The sequence below is a fragment of the Lutzomyia longipalpis genome, chromosome 1 (assembly GCF_024334085.1).
Source record: "Lutzomyia longipalpis isolate SR_M1_2022 chromosome 1, ASM2433408v1".
In the NCBI taxonomy this organism is placed as follows: domain Eukaryota; kingdom Metazoa; phylum Arthropoda; class Insecta; order Diptera; family Psychodidae; genus Lutzomyia; species Lutzomyia longipalpis.
Window position 1 is genome coordinate 50,932,462 of NC_074707.1, and position 21,322 is coordinate 50,953,783.

The 21,322-nt window shown below is 37.3% G+C and overlaps 1 protein-coding gene across 1 annotated transcript in view; it reads right to left on the bottom strand.

The window, feature by feature from the left end:
* The window catches only part of LOC129786768 (zinc finger protein 1), a 63,193-nt gene extending 57,977 nt beyond the window's left edge, over nt 1–5,216 (bottom strand). The window contains exons 1-2 of the mRNA XM_055821989.1: nt 2,035–5,216; nt 991–1,236 (exon numbers count right to left, since the gene is read on the bottom strand). The gene's annotated coding sequence lies outside the window, so the exon portion shown is untranslated. The remainder of the gene's footprint in view (nt 1–990; nt 1,237–2,034) is intronic.
* Between the last annotated feature and the right edge of the window lie 16,106 nt (nt 5,217–21,322).

Sequence of the window (21,322 nt, forward strand, 5' to 3'; positions counted from 1 at the left end):
AGAGTGATATAGACGCACATAAAATGACCACAAAAATCATTGTGCCATTTGAAACAAGAGGGGGGGGGGGAAAGAAGAAAAAATTGTAACGGAAAAAATTACACGTGTCTCTTTTAATATTCAAAAGATTTTCTTTAAAAAAAAAAGGTTTTTTTTACACAAGTGAAGCAACAATAAATCAAATTAATTTGCTAATTTCAAATATACTAAATTAAAATTTGGGAAGATTCACATTTAATTTTTTTTCTCAAATATCTTAAAAAGAATTTTTATTTTCAAAAGAATTTTCTCACGAAACCGTGAAAAGTGTAAAAAAAAATCAAGACCAGACAGTCAAAAAAAAACATCAAGTGGATTTTTGAAATTCTCCTTCATCAAACAATTTCAATAAAAAAGTCGGATAATGGAGCTTTTTTTAAAGCTCAAAAAAATTATATACATACATACATACATACGAAGGAGATAAAAGGCAGACTTGGTGTGGAGGAGTGTTTAAGGAAAGAACGGAGGAAAATTTCACGTTAATTTAATTAGCAACTTTATGTTGCGTTCATTTCCGCAAAATATAAAATTTGATGTGTTTTTACGTTATAATTTTAGTGATGTGTTATCCTTTTAAACTGTTGTATGATTTTTGGTGTGTTTGAGAAGCGTAAAATAGCCTCAAAATACACAAATTCACACACAATTGTAAACACCGAAGAAAAATTGGCTACGAAAATGAAGGTAATTAATGCTTGTGCTTTTATTGGAGTACCTCGATGAGAGAAATAATCTGGCCACGTCGCCACACCAATTTCCAAGCCTCCCCCTCTTTCCTAATTCCCCCCCCCCTCCCAACGCCTCATCCGTAACATTTCAGTGAGCGTTTTTCACGATAAACCTCTCTTTATACACATTTTAGTGGCGAGACGCATTTGCACGTAAACATCGTTTTCGTTTGTATGTAATGTAAGGCAAAAGAGTGAAAGGAAATCTCAAGACACTCACCAGCTATTTGATCATCTTCCAGGAATTGTGTGTATTTGCTGTTGCCTTGTTCACCTCCACTTTTGAGCTATTTGGTCACAATAAAGGCATCTCCCGAATGAGAGTAAGGGGAGAGCAAGATGAGTCCATACTGAGCCAGCCACTTTGACGTACTTGAACCATCCTTGGCACTTGAAGAAAATCACAGTTAGAGTCTTCTCTCATACCCCCATTCGCCTTGTCCGCCCCACCCCAAGAAGCATCATCCTGAAATGGATCGGTGTGGTGGAAATGTGTTTGGCAGTGATTTATCTGAATACCTTCTAAAAGGTGCACCAGAAATAGAACACGAATTGAGTGAATCACAAAACGACGGTGGAATGGTGAAGATATTGCTCTCAACTAATGGTTCTCTGTGGCGCAAAGTAAAGAGAATTGGATGGAAAATGAATGAGTCACGGAATGTCTGACGGTGGCTTTTCTCAAGAAGCCTCAGCACAATCTCATATGGTTGTAATATTGATTGATACCAGAAAGACAAATCAATTAACTCCAAACAGACTCTATGCCAATTTTATCAAAAATATATACATACATATATCTCGACACAGGAAACATTTTGAATCAAACATTCACCTTCAGTAGCATTACTCTGATACATACATACATACATATCACCCACCCGCAGCACACATGGCTGTGTGTACAGTTAAAAAAAAATTAAAAGATAACTAATTCATCCTATTATATGTATGTACGTACACATTATACATAATATGCTATATAACTATTCATGGAAATGAGTAAAAATTCATAATTGCTAAGACTGTGATTGATGTTGTATGCAGTGAAACGTAAAACGGCATGAACACCACTCTTTGAACATTTGCCAGAAATGTTTTTGCCCATTGATTAATTGGCCAGAAGTTCCTGAATGTCACGGAAAAACTCCCCATTGTGACTTCTTATATCTTCACCCTCATAATACAAAATCCTTCAGCTATTTATGTACATTAAGTATATAACATAATGTGCATGTAGGTATATCTATCTTATTTTACTTACAAGGAAGGAAACAATCGTCAGCTTGTCATCTTGCACCTCAACTGAAATTCCCATTTTCACAACACAGCACTTTCATCTTCGCTTCATCGTCCAGCTTGCCTTGACACGAAAGTGGAAAGAGGAATCGAATTGTCTGTAATTGCAATCTACATATGGCACTCTCTCGTCAGCATCCGTGTTTGAAGGTGAGAGCCCTAAACAGGAGCGTATTCAACATTTTTTTTATTTTCATACTCTCTGTATGAAATTCACTCTAAAACATCCAGCTTAATCGTTTCAAGTCAGACATAAATGTTTCTAAAGCTACTATTTTAAGTTTTTTTTTTTCAATGTAGCAAAGTCTATAGTTTTTTAGGCTAAGCCTAAGTTCTTTAAGATCAGACGGATGTAGGGCTGATATTTTGTTTATAAAATACTTAATGTTTAGTTTTAAACAACTTAGTCAGAGAATAAAATAATTTAGGTCTAGCTTAAAAAAAAACTTCAGCCTAACTTTAGAGGAACTTAGACCTAGTTTAAAATAATTTAGGCTTCAATTAAAAAGAAAAAACTTTAGCGCAAGACTTAGTTAGTATGGAGAGTTTTACCTTTTACTACAAAATAAAAGTACATAATGAGCTTAATTCAGCGACCAAGCGAATTTCAAGGGCTTCTTGGTCGCTGAATAAGGCCCAATGTTTAGGAAATGCTTATTATTATTTTTTTTTTTAATTTTTTGGGTGATTGCCATAAAAAGGATTAAACATTGAAGCAAAGAATCATAGGTAAAAAAAACCCACTGAATCCTAAGAAAAACTTCTCTTAATTTTTTCATACTTTCGAATATTTTGTTATTTTAAAAGAAATATTATTCTTTTTTTTTTTTTTGCTAACTATGTATTGCCAGAAGAACAACGATAAAAAAATATATTTATATGGCATTTGGAATCCATTTCGACTCTGATTCACAACACATTGACACCTATAAATTGGTGAGTTTGGGTGCGAAAGCGCAACACATGGGGTAGCCCTGGCCCTATGAGAACGACATACACTACACACAGAATTGAGGGGTTGGAGTTGTGTCACATGTGTGCGGAGGAAATTGCAAAAAAGTTCATTAACAGAATTGACAATTTGTGCCACCCACGATAACCATAGGGAAGCTGAAAGGTAAGCAAAAGTGGAATTGGCCACCAAAAAGCCACACCAATTTTGCCATATCAAAAGCACTTGCTTTAATCGCATCAAATTGAGTTGTTTTCCATAAAAAAAAAACCGCCCCTCTCTTGAAGAGTTAAATTTATGTATATGGGTTAGGAATTGAGAAATTCCTGACAATTTTATAAACTCTCTCTCTCCCACTCTTGAAAATAAGGAATTTAAAGTTTAAAAAACCTGAAAAGACGCACGACACCTTTACTGTGGGATGTTGTTCAACGGCAGTCACTGGAAAGATTGAAATTAAATTGCCATCGAAGTGAAACTCAGTGGAAATTCTGAGTTGAAAAAAAAATCAAGCAGTACGTATAGTGTTCTTTCGCACCCTCCCTGGTATAAAAAGAGTTTCATTGATCGTGCTCAACCTGAATTGAATCCACTTATCTGCCTTCACCAATTGCCATCGTAAACTTTTTCTCCTCTTTCGTGGGGGAGACTCTCGAAACATTTCCAACACCTGGAAGTAAAATGCTGAGAAAGGTGCCTCCAACTTCATAATACAGACGACTGGCGAAAACAGGAGAGAGGGTGAAGAAATGGTGTAGGTCTCATAATAATCAATATGTCAGGAGCAGCTGTTGTTTCACCTTCTTCAATTTTCTTTACTCGTTTGCAAAAGATTTTACATGACTGAGTGTAAGAACTGACTGTGAGTATTTTCATATGAAGTTGTGTTTTAGCAGCGTGCAACCAATACAGGTGAAACAACCACGCTTGGTTACCCTAGCAAGGGATCCTTTATCTCTAGGGGATTGTCATGGTGAACTTTGAAGCCACTCCCGATTGATAGGCAGCTAAGCCAATTATATACAACGAAACAAAACACCGTCAATCCCCAAAAATTTATTCTAAAGAGTATAAAATGAAGGACTTTATGTAGATTTTTGTTAGATAAAATGAAAACTCTTTTATGGGAAAAAAAAACTTGAACAAATTTTTTTACCTTTAATTTTATCCTCGTGGAAAATAATTTAATTTTGCCTAAAAAAACATTTTTCTTTGTGGAAAAATCCTGTTTTTTTTGGAGTGCTTTTTAACGCTGTTGGGTAGGTATAAATCACCTTCGCATACATAACGCGCCAATTTCTACCGAATGAAAGGGCAATCAGCGTGCTAGATAAGATGGATGATGATTACAATGCCAGAGAGAGAGATTAGAGAATGTCACAGTGGATGGAACAAAGCGACTCCTCAATGAAGCCATTCCGCGCTTTATTCACTCCGCATTTGATGCCATCAAACACATCCCCATAGGACCGATACCAGCATCTTTCGATGTCACTTTTCATCACCCCTCGAATTACCTGTCGACCTCAATGTGTATACCCCATACCTCCACTAAAGAAAAATCAATTCAACGCATTCAGGCAGAATGATGATAAGAAGACAACCTTAGCGTTGGTGGGGAGGAATATAAACGACGCAAATATATGTACATTCGACCTTTTGGAATCATCACAAAATTTATGGTTGAAAATTGTGGACAAACTGCGTGTATAAGCATTACAAAACTGATCTCTCTCTCAGCACTTTTCTTCCCGTAAATTAATTAAATTTACTCGGACAGATTATGCTTCTCTAAACTCACGAGAACCTGCCTGCTGTTAGGAAGGACTCGTTTGTCGCGAATGGTATGAGAGACGTCGTCTGTTGCAGGGTACACCGCATTCTGTTTCACCGCGACGCGTAGAATAGAAACACGGGAAAATGGTAATTAAAAAAGTTTACCCCCCACGCCCTCGTCTGGGTGATGAGAAATAACCTTACGAGGCAGAAGACTCGCACATCTCATTGCCCATTGCTCATCGGAAATTTCACCTTTCTCACGCCACTACAGTAACCCACAGCTCGCGTAATATTTGGTGAAGAGTCAATGAAACGCTAAAATGCTCAAATGACACCTTGAGTGCCATATAAAAGGCGGAAGGAAGTCAAGAAATCTGTACGAGGGGGGAGAAGAAGAAGTGGTAGTCGCCGCGAATGATACAAATCAAATTGTGAGACCCATAAATGTCTCCAAGAGTCGGAGATTACGCTCCATTGCTCACCTTTCCGTAGTCTGAGGGAGAAAGGCGAAAACGATTCAGTAAAAGATGCGGGGAAATAGCACTCTGAAAGACTCCCAGGAAGTGCACGAAGGTGAAAAAAAAATGTGGAAAAAGTGCCACATTGTTGGAAAGGAAACCACATGAGTTCAAAGTGTTCAAATTGAAGATGAAAATTACAGGAAAAATTGTACTCTCAATGTTTTGGGGGAGGGATGGGGTGAATGATAAATTCGTCGAAAGTCAATTTCTAGTTAAGAATTCCAAAGCAGCTATCAATTAGTGAAACTCATTTGAAAGGATTATAAATTAGTGGAAGCTCTACTCACAGTGCTAAGCAAAGGTCCACGTAAGCAAATAATTAAAAAAAAAAAAGGGTGAAAAATTGCCACAAGTGCCACAAGTCCTTCTTTGCTCAACACAATTGAAAGTTTGCCCGTGATGTTTTTTGGGTAAAATACCTACAGTTGGGCCTCATAAAATTATTGAAATAAAGTTAATTATTTTTCTTAAGGGTTGGACTTACCCCCAGCCGTTGCCGGGAGCTATGCTCTCACATCGTTGATTTGAAGACTCCCCGTCGTTGGTGAGAGTGCTTCCACCGGATGGAAGATCAGCTGAAAAATGAATCGTAATAGAGCATTAGTATTTTTAATCAGTAGGTATATTTAACCCATTTCCGTCATTTTCATTTTTTGGTACAAAAAAAAACTTTTTTTTTGTGAAAATTTGAAAGAAGATTTCAAATCAATTTTTTTAATATTTGTATTTAGTTTTCTTTTTTTTTTGTTTAAAATGATACTTTGAAATTGATAAAAGTTATTGTATGAGTCGACGGAAATGGGTTAATAAAAAGAATTTTTAAAAATAAATTTAAAAAACTAGATGATTGTCGTTGAAGTTGATGCCTGCTTTCCCAGAAGAGGTTAATCTGAAAAATAAGTCGTAAAATAGGGCATTAGTTTTTAAGTATCAAGTCTAGCTACATTACCCATTAATTTGCTTACTTTATCCACAAAATCTATTAGAAAATATAACAGACTATTTAAAAGTTTGACTTGTTATTTCACACCTTATTAAAAAATAAGAAAAAAAATCATTTAATGGGTAATGCTACCAGACTTTAGAAACTCAGTCTTCTGAAATTTAAAAAAAAATCTTCTAATTGGATTAGAATAAATATTTGTAAATATTCTATGAAAATTCCCTAAAATTTGACAGAAATTACCCATTGAGCCGAACCAAGTATCATGGATCATGCTTCTATTCAGTTTGATATTCTATGTGAAGGGAGTTTGATGCACCGGAGCTTTTAATCTTTCTAGAACATAAGAACCATTTCTTGAGTACAAAAAACGCCAAAAACTGTTTTGGTAAAACAAAAAGCCGTCATTTTGTGTTCTAGAGATGACCTTGAAATGTATCGAAATATTTATCAGATTATAGCTTATTTCAATACCTTTCCAGTCACGAAATTTCTGTAGGTCTAATAGAACTTGAGATATGTTCATTTTTATCTTTCAATTTTTTGAAAAATTTTTTATTTCAAAAATTCCTTATTTGAAAAATTCTGTATTTGAAAAATTTATAGAGGTAGGTAGGTAGGTTTGTAGAAATTTATTTCACAGCTTTGTGCGGATGTGAGGGGGTGGGGGTGCAAAGAGAAAATTGAAAATTCAACCAGAATCGCCGAGAAACCACATGCTAGACCTAGAGTAGAGTGAAAATTATGAGAACGTGACGATATTACCTTTGACGTGTGTGGGAGGAAGGTTCTCCTGGGTGAAATATGCACTTTCCTCGTGGCACTACATTTCCCGAATGGACGCCTCCACAGACAGTGGATGCATTCGTCGAAGAACAAAAGGCTGGAGAAGATGAAGTGTCGCTGAATTGTGGAAATTTATGCTCTCCTGAGGAACTCGATCAATTCGTCATTTTCCACTTCACATTCCCTCCTTCTGCGTAGTCCTGAGAATTGTGCAGAAGGGCGAGCAGGTGCACCTCCTCAACGTCTCCCCAACTCTTCTGCTACACCATGGCGGCGTGGTTTTATCCTCAGGGAGATTGCTGGGTCGGCTGTTTTGTATCTCGTAGACGCTCTCCACCCTTGTCGTGATTTCCATTCAGACCACGTTCCGAGGAGCACCAAAATGAGCGAGTGTGTGATAAAAAGTGAATATTTCGAATGATGGGGTGGGTGAGTTACCCACCCGCCACTCATGGTGCACCGAAAGCAGGAACGCTCCATTGGTGGCCCGGGAGCAGATGCTTCCTGACACTTCAACGAGGTGAATTGGAGCTTCTGGGGCTGGCGTAAGGTGAGGTCCTTGCGTTGTTGTGTTGTTTTCCCTTCTCACCATGCTCGATGTTTGTGGTTCCATTGAAAAAGGATGTTGTGTCTGTGATTCCAACCACGTATCCGCCACTTTTCCCCGCAGGACATGAAGCGTGGTCTGCTTTCGGTGTCATATGCGGACATCTTCGATCACGATCCATGCGGTGCTTCATTAAACACGATTGCTCACAACTTTCAATTTGGCATTGTGTTGAATCGCATTGAATTGTTTCTGTTGCTGTGGTGACACACTTTCCACCTGCCCCATTTGTATTGCAGCAGATAGAAGAGGCATCATCCACCCACATTTAACCTTCCCCACCCCTCACCACCCCGCCGAAAGAGCAACCCCATTTGCATGAGAATTATTCCGAAGGGGCAACTTCAGCCAAGTGAGCTGCGTATGAATAAAAATTGCTCCAGCGGATGTTAGTGAGTGGCTTTCAGGATGAGAAATAAACGTCTCCATATCTCTGCCGTTCTCAGCTTTTTTTTTCCTACCCCCCTAAACACAAAACACGGTTCGGAATCACGCAAAGGTAGCTCTCAACTCAACTATGCTGGGGCTAGACACAAAAGATGGGGAGAGCCACAACAAAGTGGCTGCAATTCCAAAATTATTCATACAGATTTACATCTGCAAACATTTACAGAGAGAATGTGTCGTTGTATACCTCAGTCGCGCCTCAATTTGGGGGTGAGTGATGAAAAATAAAGAAAAAAAAATGCTGAAGAATTGGTTTAAAAGAGAAATCAGGAAAGTGTTTCGTTGTAGGGGAGAGTTTTGCCACCTTTTACTCAACGCATTTTATACGGCAAAGATTTATGGAGTCTCATGGGAGATCCAACCAAAGTTCCCGTGCAGGATCCACCGCAGAGTGAAGAGACTACGTGATGGAAGAGCTGGCAGAATCCAGTGCATTTTATTAGAGGCTTAAGTGAATCGCATATACTGACGACGATGTGAAATTCGCTAAGATCTGCCAAGACGCCATGGCACCTTTTCTCGCTTTTCCACACATATTTTAGTTAAAGATTAGAGTTTTGGGAAAACGTCCGCAAGCTTCGCAAGCTTTCACTTCTTGCTCTATCTCGATATGTCGACTTGCTAAATTATTATTTTGTCTAATAATTACATAATCCTAATATTGATTAGATTATAGGGGAAATGCTCATCTTTACCGTATTGGAGTATTCTACTAAATTACAAAGGTTCTCATTCCATAGCTTAATGCAATATGCACCTACCTAAAAGCTCCGAAATTACACATATGTACATAGTCAACACATAGGTTGGATGGATATGTAGGCTCAAAGAATCCAATTATAATTTAAAGTCACTATAGCCCTTTCGATGGAAATTCCTTGCTGTGGGTGCATGTAATAAGGTCCTGATTGTGCTCCTGAGAATTTGTGACCTAGCGTGACTTCCTGCAGTATGTACATTGTACACGGTGGCCACATAGATGAGGAATCCATGCTATGAAGAACATTGCAATATCCGAGAGAAACGTTACTGATTGGTTGAAAGGCACAAGAACTCTTCGGAGATCACAGTCAGGGCAGTTTCCATGAGGGAACCTTCGCTTCTTCACGGATGAAAATATAAAATCATATGAATGTTTCCGGTCAAAAATGAACCGACTACATATAGCTTTTGTCATGCCCGTGAGACACCTTTATTCAGTGATTGAAAGTGCATTAAACGCCCAAAGGAAAAGCAGACATTTTTTTCAATACAACCGCTTTTGTGCTTCATCGACAAAGGAAAATTAAAAATAGCTTCCCCAGAAATAGACAGCGAGTGTCTGGCGGTGAAATCTGTGGCCGAACTGAGGCAAGAACTTCGCGCCGTGTTCCTTCACTCACTCACACCTTTCGCTGCCGTGTGTCTTGAAAAAATAAATTAACGCGATTCCCCGCCAAAGAAAAAGAAAAGAAAAAATATCTTCAGAGTTCAATTCCCAACATCGTATAAGTTTTCCACTTGCCACGAATTTTTCTTTCAAATGTAGGTATAATCATGAATGGGGTTGAAGGGTTTTTTTTTATGTGGATGAAAAAAAAATGGTCTAAATGCGAGAAATTTATCACCTCTGCACACCGAACAATAAATAATCAACGTAAATTTGCCAGAAATACACAATATTTTATTTTTATATTTAAAACATCTCTCTTCCTCTCCGTACGTATAGCAGCGGGCACTTTTTGCCTCTTTGGCGTACACATTTATTGTGGCTATTAACTTTTTTTAATCAGCGATAAATTCCCAAACACAATCAACCATTGACGGTGGATTTCCCGTGGCCCCATTTTCCCGCACACTTTCCTCTTGCACACAGCACAGCACACACGGCGGTATCCAGCGAAGCATTCGTGTGGGGGTGGGTGGGTGCTCTCATTCGAAAAATGCACCCATAGAGAGGCCGAAACTCAATCAAGTGCACAAAAGAGTGAAACACTGAACGCCCGAATATGTTTATTCAACGCGGCGATAATTATTATTTTTTGTCCATCATAATATTAAATTTATTTTCGATGCAGCGATGAAAAACTGCCTTTTATCGTGTGCCATTTGTCGCCAGATTTATTTTTATTGGATATTGCTGATCGACGATTAATCAAATCAATTTAAAACTGTGAACAATCGAAATGCAACCACTGACAACCCATCAAAACTCATTCACAATTGCGCTATGGCGTGTTGAGTAGCACAAAGAAGTCGTTCGCAGGCAATTTTCAGGTAGAATGCTGTGTGTGTGCCACTAATTGAGGTGCCGCACCTCATTAACTTTCTCAATTTCCGCCCCAAAATGCTCTCATTTTCCACTTGCACCCTCCCTCATTAATGTTGAACTTACATATACCCATATCAGTTTTGCTGTATCTTCCCGGGCACAACACCACCCCTCTGGGTGAATTCGAATGCGATTCACGTGGAGTTCTCGAGTTGAAAAGCGCCGTTTAAGCTTCCGCCACCGCACGAGCATAAATTCACCCCGATTAGGAACATCGGCGTCTGTTCCTCTTCCCGGCAGTCTGCTGCAAAAATTTTCGCCTGACACCTGTTTCAGCGACTTCTTTTGGTAATAAATTTTCCATCCAGAGCTTGGAAAAGCCACAGAATAAACTCCTTTGATTTGTTTGGTAAGTCTCACTGAATTATCCCATATAGCTTTATCCCAACCATTCCCAATTGCACTTTCAACACGGAGAAAATTGGCAATTTCCGTCTATGTTGAATTTCCACCGGAAATTTCATTTAGATGAGGGATTTAAGGACTTTACTTTTTTTACTTTGATAAATTTTGAAATATCACCCTAATTTTCTTTTAGATTTATAATATAGATTTTATAATTTTTTTTTTCAAAATGTTTAAATTTAAATCAAACCATCTCTCAGGTAAACTTTCTCACAAAATGTTTATACAGAAAACTATTAAAGTTCATTCTTACTGTATAAGATATTTTTTTAAAGTGATGCTAGTCCATGGAGGGAACTGTTTTCGTTCACATATTCGCCCAGAGGCAGAACATTTTATATGTATGTTGTTTTATCGTCCAAGGAACACCAGAAATATGTTCACCGGTTTTCCAGCCAATATTCTCCGTATATATATCCCCTCATTCCACCCCCAACCCCCTCTCCCTCCGCCCAATTCATATGAATGCAATATCGATGCATTTACATAAATTCTCGAGTTATTTGACCGTGGAAAATAGTTGTGAATCACAAAACGTCGTCCTCTTGGCGTCTCCTCCCGTTTGGCCATTTTAATGTGATTCACGGTGTCTCGTAAAATATTCTCCTTCACTGCGCTTCACTCGTTTACCGATCATTTTTTTTTTGGTTCAGTGTACGTTCATACAAAATTGTGAAGCACTTGCGGGTTCCTGAAGAAAATACATATGTGGTATTTCATTCTTTTGCAAAATGTCTTTCGCCAAAGACAGATGAGATTTGTACGCGGTCAATATAATTCTCCAGAAAATCATAGAGGAGACGAGAGAGAGAAAGGGATATTTTGTAAATGTGGGGTGTGTGCGGTGCTCGTTTGCAATTTTACGGCTTACGTCGCTATTAAAAGTATATTTTGAGCCTTAAACCACCGATGTGTCCACAGTTTTCCGTTTCTCTCACATAAGTCACGTATTGTTTTATAAATAAATTTAACGAAAAAAAATATGATCTGCTCAACATTCTTTGGCACTAATGTTGACTCGAGATTTTTTTTGTGTTTTGTACTTTAGTGTACACATACCTGGATGGAATTTGACACCACCCTCCGGAGAGTATTCCATGCCACACGATAAATGTGCCCATATATTTCACATCATCAGCTAAAAATGAGTTTACAATTCATAAGCAACAAAAAGAGATTAAATTTCCTCTTAGACTGTGAGAGAGCATTTTATCTGCACGGTTCACCTATAAACATTTAACGCGCGATTGTCGATCAACAGTAAACACTAATAGCAAATTATATATTGCGAAGAAGTTTGAAACAAAAAAAACGTTGAGCTGCAAGAGCACAAAAAAGACAATAATTTAATCAAGTTAATTTTTTTTCTGCAGAAGAAGAACTATAATCCCAACAAAGATGGACACAGAAGCTGTGCTATTCTTTTCTTCGAAAGAATCACAGCTAATAATTTGAATTTTGTACAAAGAAATGCTTGTGTGGCTGTAATACACATTCCCGCCCCGATGGAGGTGAATCCAATGTCAAAGTAATTGAAATACGAGAGCACACACAAAAAAAAAGTACTTCTCACCATACAAGATGACTTCAGCCGTCATGAATTGATCCGGTAATTCTGAGGTGAACTCAGGTTAAATGGGGAGTCAGCTCTACAAATTGAGCCAATAAAGCGTGTTGTATATATGACATTATTGCTGGGAATTAGCAGGACGCTTTTGCGACGGAGTCGGTCATTTTGTAGGTCGTCGGTGAATTTGATTCTCTCCATTCTCTCCCCGCACTCGGTGGCTTTCAAAAAGTGTCATAGAGTAGAGTATACGGTGGTGAGGAAATTATAAACGACCCCCCCCCTCCGCACTCACTACACTATACCTATAATCCCTACAGCTTCCCTCCCATTCCACACGTTAAATTATATCAATGAAATATTTCCCGTGTGCTGTCGTCGATGGGAGCAATTCACCTTTTCATTGGGAGTACAAAAGTGCCAATGAAGCAATTTCTTTGTCATCTCCTGTCCTCCACATGGCAGTGAAATGGCGCATAGGACGCACCCATACCCCAAGGCTTATTAAATACTCCACCATCACTTCCATCATAGACAATCTACTCAGCACGAAATCACCCTCTTCCACATATTTTCTCCCCTATAGCACAATAATGGGATATCTCCCATACCCCGTAGCTCCCGTAGCTATGGGAAACTCCAATCAATCCCAACTTTGACACCAACTTAACCGTTGAGTAAAAAAAAATATTCTTTAGTCTTGAATTTCTATAGAATCGTGTTGATTCTAAATAATTTATAATTTAGAATAAAAAAAATCTATGATAAAAAAAACTCCAAGAGAAATTTTAAGTGCATAATTACACACTAAAAATTTTCACTGTAAATTTTACAGAATGGGCATTCGTTTTTTGTACTGAAGAAATGGTTCTAGAGGGTTCTAATGTTCTAGAAAGATTAAAAGCTCCTGTGCATCAAACTCCCTTCACATATAGAATATCAAACTGAATTGAAGCATGATCCATGATACTTGGTTCGGCTCAAGGGGTACTTTCTGGCAAATTTTAGGGAATTTTCGTCGAATATTTACAAATATTTATTCTAATCCAAATAGAAGATTTTTTTTTAAATTTCAGAAGACTGAGTTTCTAAAGTCTGGTAGCATTACCCATTAAATGATTTTTTTTTCTTATTTTTTAATAAGGTGTGAAACACAAGTCAAACTTTTAAATAGTCTGTTATATTTTCTAATAGATTTTGTGGATAAAGTTAGCAAATTAATGGGTAATGTGGCTAGACTTGATACTTAAAAACTAATGCCCTATTTTACGACTTATTTTTCAGATTAACCTCTTCTAGGACAGCAGTCATCAAGCTTCCACGACAATCATCTAGTTTTTTTAAATTCATTTTTAAAAATCCTTTTTATTAACCCATTTCCGTCGACTCATACAATAACTTTGATCAATTTCAAAGTATCATCTTAAACAAAAAAAAAGAAAATTAAATACAGATATTAAAAGAATGAATTTAAAATCTTCTTTCAAATTTTCACAAAAAAAAGTTTTTTTTTTTGTACCAAAAAATGAAAATGACGGAAATGGATTAAATATACCTACTGATTAAAAATACTAATGCTCTATTACGATTCATTTTTCAGCTGATCTTCCATCCGGTGGAAGCACTCTCACCAACGACGGGGAGTCTTCAAATCAACGATGTGAGAGCATAGCTCCCGGCAACGGCTGGGGGTAAGTCCAACCCTTAAGAAAAATAATTAACTTTATTTCAATAATTTTATGAGGCTCAACTGTAGGTATTTTCCCCAAAAACATCACGGGAAAATTTTCAATTGTGTTGAGCAAAGAAGGACTTGTGGCACTTGTGGCAATTTTTCACCCTTTTTTTTAATTATTTGCTTACGTGGACCTTTGCTTAGCACTGTGAGTAGAGCTTCCACTAATTTATAATCCCTTCAAATGAGCTTCACTAATTGATAGCTGCTTTGGAATTCTTAACTAGAAATTGACTTTCGACGAATTTATCATTTACCCCATCCCTCCCCCAAAACACTGAGAGTACAATTTTTCCTGTAATTTTCATCTTCAATTTGAACACTCTGAACTCATGTGGGATGTCTAAAAGGTGCTCATACCAAGTTTGAGCCTGATCTGAGGGGGTCGGTTTTTCCGACGATAACATAACTTGGTATGCCACGAATGTGGTATACCAACTAATATACACGCATTGAGTGCAATTCTGAAGCAGTCCATGCTTAAAATTCCCCACAACATCCAGGCCTTGACTCTCAATTAACGTAAAGAACATTGAACTTACTATTCAATTAAAATCAATTTACATCCTCCATAGAGTTGAGTCTCAGAGAGCAATTCTCTATACTTGTATAAGGCAGACCCTTATTACATATATTTTTTCTTTACTTCAACGTATCCCCTACCTTTTATGCTTCTGGTGGAGATTGTGGTGGATGCTGTGTGTGGGTGGGTAGAGTAGTAAATTGCCATACCTTGCGAAAAGTTCTTTTTTTTTATTCCACTTTTCCCCCTTTGTGCTATTCTTTTGTGTGTATGTGTGTGACTCAGTGATTTTCCTGCCTACGGGCGTCTGGCGCCAAGTTTCTTTATCACTTTCCTCCTTTTTGTTCTGCCCTCTCATACCCCACAACAAAATTTTCACTCACATCCCGAAATTCTCAACACAAGTTCAATGAGAAAAAAATTCACTATGAGAATCTCTTTTTTTTTTACTTTGCATAAAAGTATTTCTCCTCAAGAATTAAGTTTTTTTCTCACACGTACTACAAGATTAAAAACTATATATTTTTATATTGTTTTTCACTAATTAAATTAATTTCTTTTTGATTCTTTATCCACGAATATGAAGAGATGTGCACCGTGTGTTGTGATTACGCCGTGAAATGCGGCATGTTACTAGAGAATTTCATGCTGTTGCACGTTGAATAGGATTTTCATTCAAATACTCTCACTCACACACTTTTTAGCTTCCAAATGGACATATTCTCCCGCCATTTGTGATGCACACAAATAAACACTCAAGCTATCCAAAGCAACTCCCCAGCAGAAAAGTTCATCATCAAGAGACATACACAATGATCTCACAGGTACACTTATAGAACAAATTCCGTATTTATCACTGCAAAGTGATAAATACAGAATTTTTTCTATGAGTGTAAGTTTTTTTTTACCGGAAATTGACTCCGCCATAAAGACTATGTGGGAAAATTGTGGGGAAAAATATAGAAACGATGGAAAATCAATTGAAATATAATGTATGTTAGATACATACATTGGGGTAGGTTAGGAAATATATTTTGGTAAAGATAATATAAGGAGCACAAACTTAGAAAAAAAAATTTAACACAATTCCACCAGAAATCTAATTACTTCCCTCCAAATGGGGAAATTGTGGGTGAAATTGATGAAAAGAACGTGAAAATTTTCAGTTTTCTCCCCTGTTTTCTTGTGTGAAGCATAAAGAATATTTTATATTATGTAGGGGAACGTGGCCCGATTCCGACCTCCTAAGGTCCGCGCAGAATGAGAAAAAATTGTATAAAACAAAATGTAATATTCTTAAGTTTGGTACCATTTTAAAGCACTTTTAATGTTCTTTTAACTCCCATAACTTTCTACATTTAAAGTTTTATCATTTTTAAGTAATAGCGAATTGAAAAAGGCCTTAGGAGGTCCAAATTGGGCCACGTTCCCCTACATATATATGTATAAAAAAAACTTTAAGTATATTATATACTAATTCTTATGTGCAATAATGTCTTACTGTGGAACATTGACTCATAGTTATTTGTGAATTCTCTTTGGGAAATTTTTATTCCTCATTATTCCTAAAAAAAAATTGTCATTTTATTCACCAGAGATATACCCCTTGAAGAAAGTCTTCATTTTCCCGAGATGATTTAATAACCCGTTAAATTTTTCACTGCTTCTACGATGTTTTTTGTTTGCCATTCGTAATGGAGACATTGTTTAAAATCACGCTACCAAAGGCAGTTTGAATTGGTCTCGAGGGAGAGGTCTCTATAGCCTCACAGGATCCTCTCTTAATGGTTTAATTGTAATTTTTATTGTAATTAAAATCGCCCTCTTAATGACTCTCTCCCCACAAGATTCTAATCGTTTCGCATTCAATCAAAAGACAACGAAGCCACTGAATCGCACTCAATCTCCCATTTGGGAGTAGTTTACATAATTCAACTTTGTACACAATATAATTCGTAGATAGATAGGCATGGGTAGGTAGGTATACACAGTCTAAAGTTTTTTTTATTAAAGTTGTACTACAATTAAAACTGTTGAAAAAATAATCAATGAAAATTTTTAGTGAATACTCAATGAGTTTTCAGTGGACGAATTAAGAGCTCTCATGAGTGAAAAATACTAAAAAAAAAAACTCGTGAAATTAAATAAACTAAAATCAATAAATACTAAATAATAGTAAATTAGTGCTAGGTGTGTTTATACAAGTATTGGTGAGTCCAATATTATCGCGGGGTCATTGCCTTAAAAATCAGTATAAAATTCACAGGGAATTACCCCGAAAAAGGATCAACATTGAGTACACTATCCATCTACCCAGACGATGATTGAAGACTTGATTTAGCCATGAAGGGTACGAGGGTTTGAGCTTAGGTAAGAAAAACAAATTCGGAATTAATTATAATTAATGAAGGTGTAATCATTTGTGATTCTTGAAACGGCGAGTGGTTCCGTCCGCTCATCATGTAAACAAATTCCCGACAATTAGGGCGAAAGAGGGCAAATGGAAGGCAGTGGATATTTTTCGGGGGGTCAGTGATGGGGATTTGTGAAAAAGTGACAAATTCCTCAGCTTTGTCCATGATGTCATTGTGCTGTTGCGTGAATAGAATGCTCATTAATATCTTGCAGTTTTTTTTTTGTGTCTCTTTTTAAAAGAATTTCAACAGAGAAGCTTTCCTCTCTCTCTACGTTCTTATACATATATAGAATAATAATATATGTAGCAAAATGTGTGGAATTACATATGTATATGTAGGAGTGGTGGAATAATGAGAGTATCACTGAGGAAAATTCAATTGCAAAATGTTTGTTTCTTATTAAAATTGAATTTGCATGTCTCGCATCTTGAGTAAGAAGAGAACACCAAACTTCTTTATGCGAATGTGTGAAAATGTTTTCTTATAATTTTCCCTACACTCGTGCTATACACATAGCATTATTTACTCACAGAAAATTAATTAGTTTTCCATGAGAAAGTGCAAGGAGAAAAGGCAAAATTAAATTGCTTCTTTGTGAGTTGGAAAAGCATTGACTTTGCCGTACACATATATCTCGTCATGGTGAAAACTTGTGGTGAGTCAGAGATGAAATTTCCTCTCGTTCTCTGCTGTAAGTTTCCATCACCATCCCTCTCATTTCAATAATGGCACTCTTATGCATTTGAATTTCCGTGAAAAATCCCCTCCAAATGTAGGGAATCTCCTGTCTAATATACATATACACATTGGTATACTACGTATATAAATATACACCCCGTTCAAATCAGGGGTGACGACCTGAGATTTCATAGTTTATATGCATATATTGTACATAACATACATATAGCAGCAAAATGAGAATGAATATTGAGATGGTATGTCAGGGGATAAAGTTGAAGTGAAATGAGTAAAATTTTATGCGATTCAATATGGGCAGATGGTGAATATTTCGACGCTCCCGAAGATTATGAACCATACTCCTGTGTTAAAAGATAGGAATATGGTTCATAATCTTCGGGCACGTCGATTTGAATTACTTTCATCAGGGTCTCTTCTTTTACCCAAACCACAATTGATTCAATGAGAATACTCAACATTCTCTGAGGTATCTTTAACGGTGTGCCGAAAATTAACCATTCGTCACTTGCATCATCACTTGTCGTATAAAAATTCACAAAAAAGAAGAATTTTTATATGGAAAAATTTGATGCAAATAACGTACGTTCAATTATTCCGAATAAGTACAAGTAGAATATTTGAATGTTTGTCATCCAGATAAACACCCCTTAATTTTCATCTTATTCTTTAGGTTTCTCAAAATATTCCCTTTTCTTTCTCTCGTGGGTGACACTGTCAGACGGCGATAGTGGCAAAAAATGAGCCAATAAAAATCCATTTCTACCAGGGGAAGTTAAGAAAAGGCTCTGCCATCCCCCCAAAACTTCAATGAACAAAGAAATCATCAAAGTTATAATCACATTTTATTTATTATCTTGCCACAAAGCGAGGTAGACTGAACTCATTTTTTTTTCTCTACGCGGTGATAATTTTCCAACCCCTTCTTTTCCTTACCGCCCCCCTATAAAGTGAGCTACTGTAAAATTATTATTATGGCGCTCTTTTTTTTTCCTTTAGCACTCGAAATAAAAAGGGTGACGAGTTTGATGATTTTATTTTTTAAAAGAATAACCCAACCATCATTTACCTAATTGCGTTGTCAGTAAAATGATTATAATGTAATTTATTTAGTCAACTCGTGGTAAAAGAATAACATTCTTTGATAGAATATTTCTATATATTTTTTGGTGAGACCTAAGCAATGTAATTCTTTGAAAATCAATTAGTGACAAATTTCAGCAGCATGAGCTTGAAAAAATATTGCACATTTTCATGCAATTGGGGGAAGAATTTCACAATGAATTGTCTCGCGTTGATATTCTGTCCAGGAAACAGGGGAAACAGGAAGCTTCGATCGGCGCGTGGCTGATTGACTCACTGGGTATTTCGCTATTTCGATGGAAATTCAATAAACACCGACACGAGCGGAAGAAGTCCTCACGAAGAGTTTCGGGAAAATTTATTTAATTTTCCGACTTTCATTGCATCAAGGGCATTGTCATTTCCTCTCTGTAGAGTGAGGCACCACCGCTCCTACAAAAAAAATTGGTGGAAGTGACAAAATGCCTCGTGAACTCGGAAACGTTCCAAAAAGATGCCACAAATTTTGTGAGTATATGTATGTACATGGGAAAAAAGATCACATTAAATCACACGTTTTCCCCGACCCTATGCCTCCCTACTGGGTGCACGCAAAAAGATCAACCCCTTTCTTATTTTGACGCAATAAAAGCTGCACGCTCCATGAATTCTCGCCTGGGACTTTATTCACGGAGCACTGCAAGAGGCGCATTCGGGTAGCAAAGGTTGTTTGGCACCAAAGCCAAATTTGGTTTCTTTTTTTTTTCACTCTCTCAATACTGCTCCTCCTTCCTCCTCCCAAATGCAAGAAAAACCAACTGGGCCAGGTCTTGGGTCAGGTTCTTTTAGTTTATGTATTCTTCTCCCCAGACTGTCCTGTACTCGCCACGGCGACAATATCTCACTCTAGCACCCCGCGGTGCACCCAAAAATAAAATGCCATCGTGTCGTGTATATATGAGAGCTTTCCTGTAAATTTATTTATGCCTAAAATATTCATTTTCCTTGGCAACAATAAATTCATATACATAAAGTATAACATAACTCTTGAATATTTCTTTTAGTCAATTTGTTAGCATTGCTATATGCGGTGGCTAATTGTTTGATTCTCCTCCTGGCATCCCTGCATGTTTATTGCTAATTAAAATGGCAAAAGGAATGCGACCATGGGGAAAGGATAGGGCATTAAGTGCCATTAGAAGAGGAATCTGTATGTACTTAGGAGAGACGTCTTGGTCGTCGTTTTCATGAAGAATTCGCGAAGAAAACAAATTAAATCCAAACCTCACTAATCCACCACCTCACATCGAAGGATTTCCGTTGGTGTGCTACTGAGCCCAATGGGAATGAAGTAGCAAAAGGAAATTCTTTCGCCTAAAACCTTCCAATGAATTTGGCGTGCTCCATACCACAAACCCAAAGGGGCGGGGGGTGAAGAGAGGGGTGAGAGCAAATGGAAAAGTCGCGGTAGGAAGGTATTAATTAAAATAAACCCCAATAAAACTTTCTCCAGCGAGAATTTCTTGTGCTCGGGCATATACATAAAAACAACATTGCGCGACTCAATCCACTCCCAATTATTGCTACAGAGAAAGAGCAAAAATATCTATATTATATGTAATGTATGTGTGATTATTTAAGAAATCAGTGACGCCGTGTCGACGATTCAATGGAGAGGAGAGGGAGAGAGTTGAAGAAAGAAGGCGAATGAAACAATAATATGGCACTCAAATGACTTTCGCCACAAATTCCGAAATCCTCCAATTTTTCAAGCAATTAGCTTCATTATCCACATCACCGACCTACTTTCATTCACCCCGCCAATCTTCGCGCCCTCCTCACCTACGTATACCCTCGCTTTTACCGCGCTGTGACTTCTTTCCTTATTAGCAGGACAAACTTTCGCCTCTATAAGATACAAAAGAGCTTTACTTACAAAATCCCCGCATCGCGATTGAATAAATTCAATTGCGATCCTCTCTCTCTCACTCTTCTATACACTCTTTCCAATTCCCCAAATTGAAGTAGATGGATAATTTGACCTTTTACGAGGTGATTGACTCCGGATTGCAGTGTTTTCCGCGCGTTCTCTCATTAATTTCAATCTGTCGCATAAATCGAGGTGCCATAAAGACTCACAGGCTCTCTCTCTTCATGATCATTATTCCAGGTCGCTTTTCCGAGCTTTTCCTGGTACATTTGGATGCCGCGATAAAAATTTTGTCGTCTTCGCACAGGACGCAAATGGAATAGGAAGAAGAAAAAAATGGTTCATAAAGTTTCATATCATTACGTCATCATCACACTCAAAATATATCCTCAAGTAATAAAATCAGACCACAATTAATTCATCAGGAAAGATGATTTAAGATTGGGGCAAGAAGCGATTTTTTGTGTGAGTAGTAATGTGGGAAAAAAATGAGCTTTAATTGAAAAAATAGTTATGGATAAATAAATTGTTCCAATTTGCCCGGTAATTTAAAATGCAACCCAAAGCTCTTC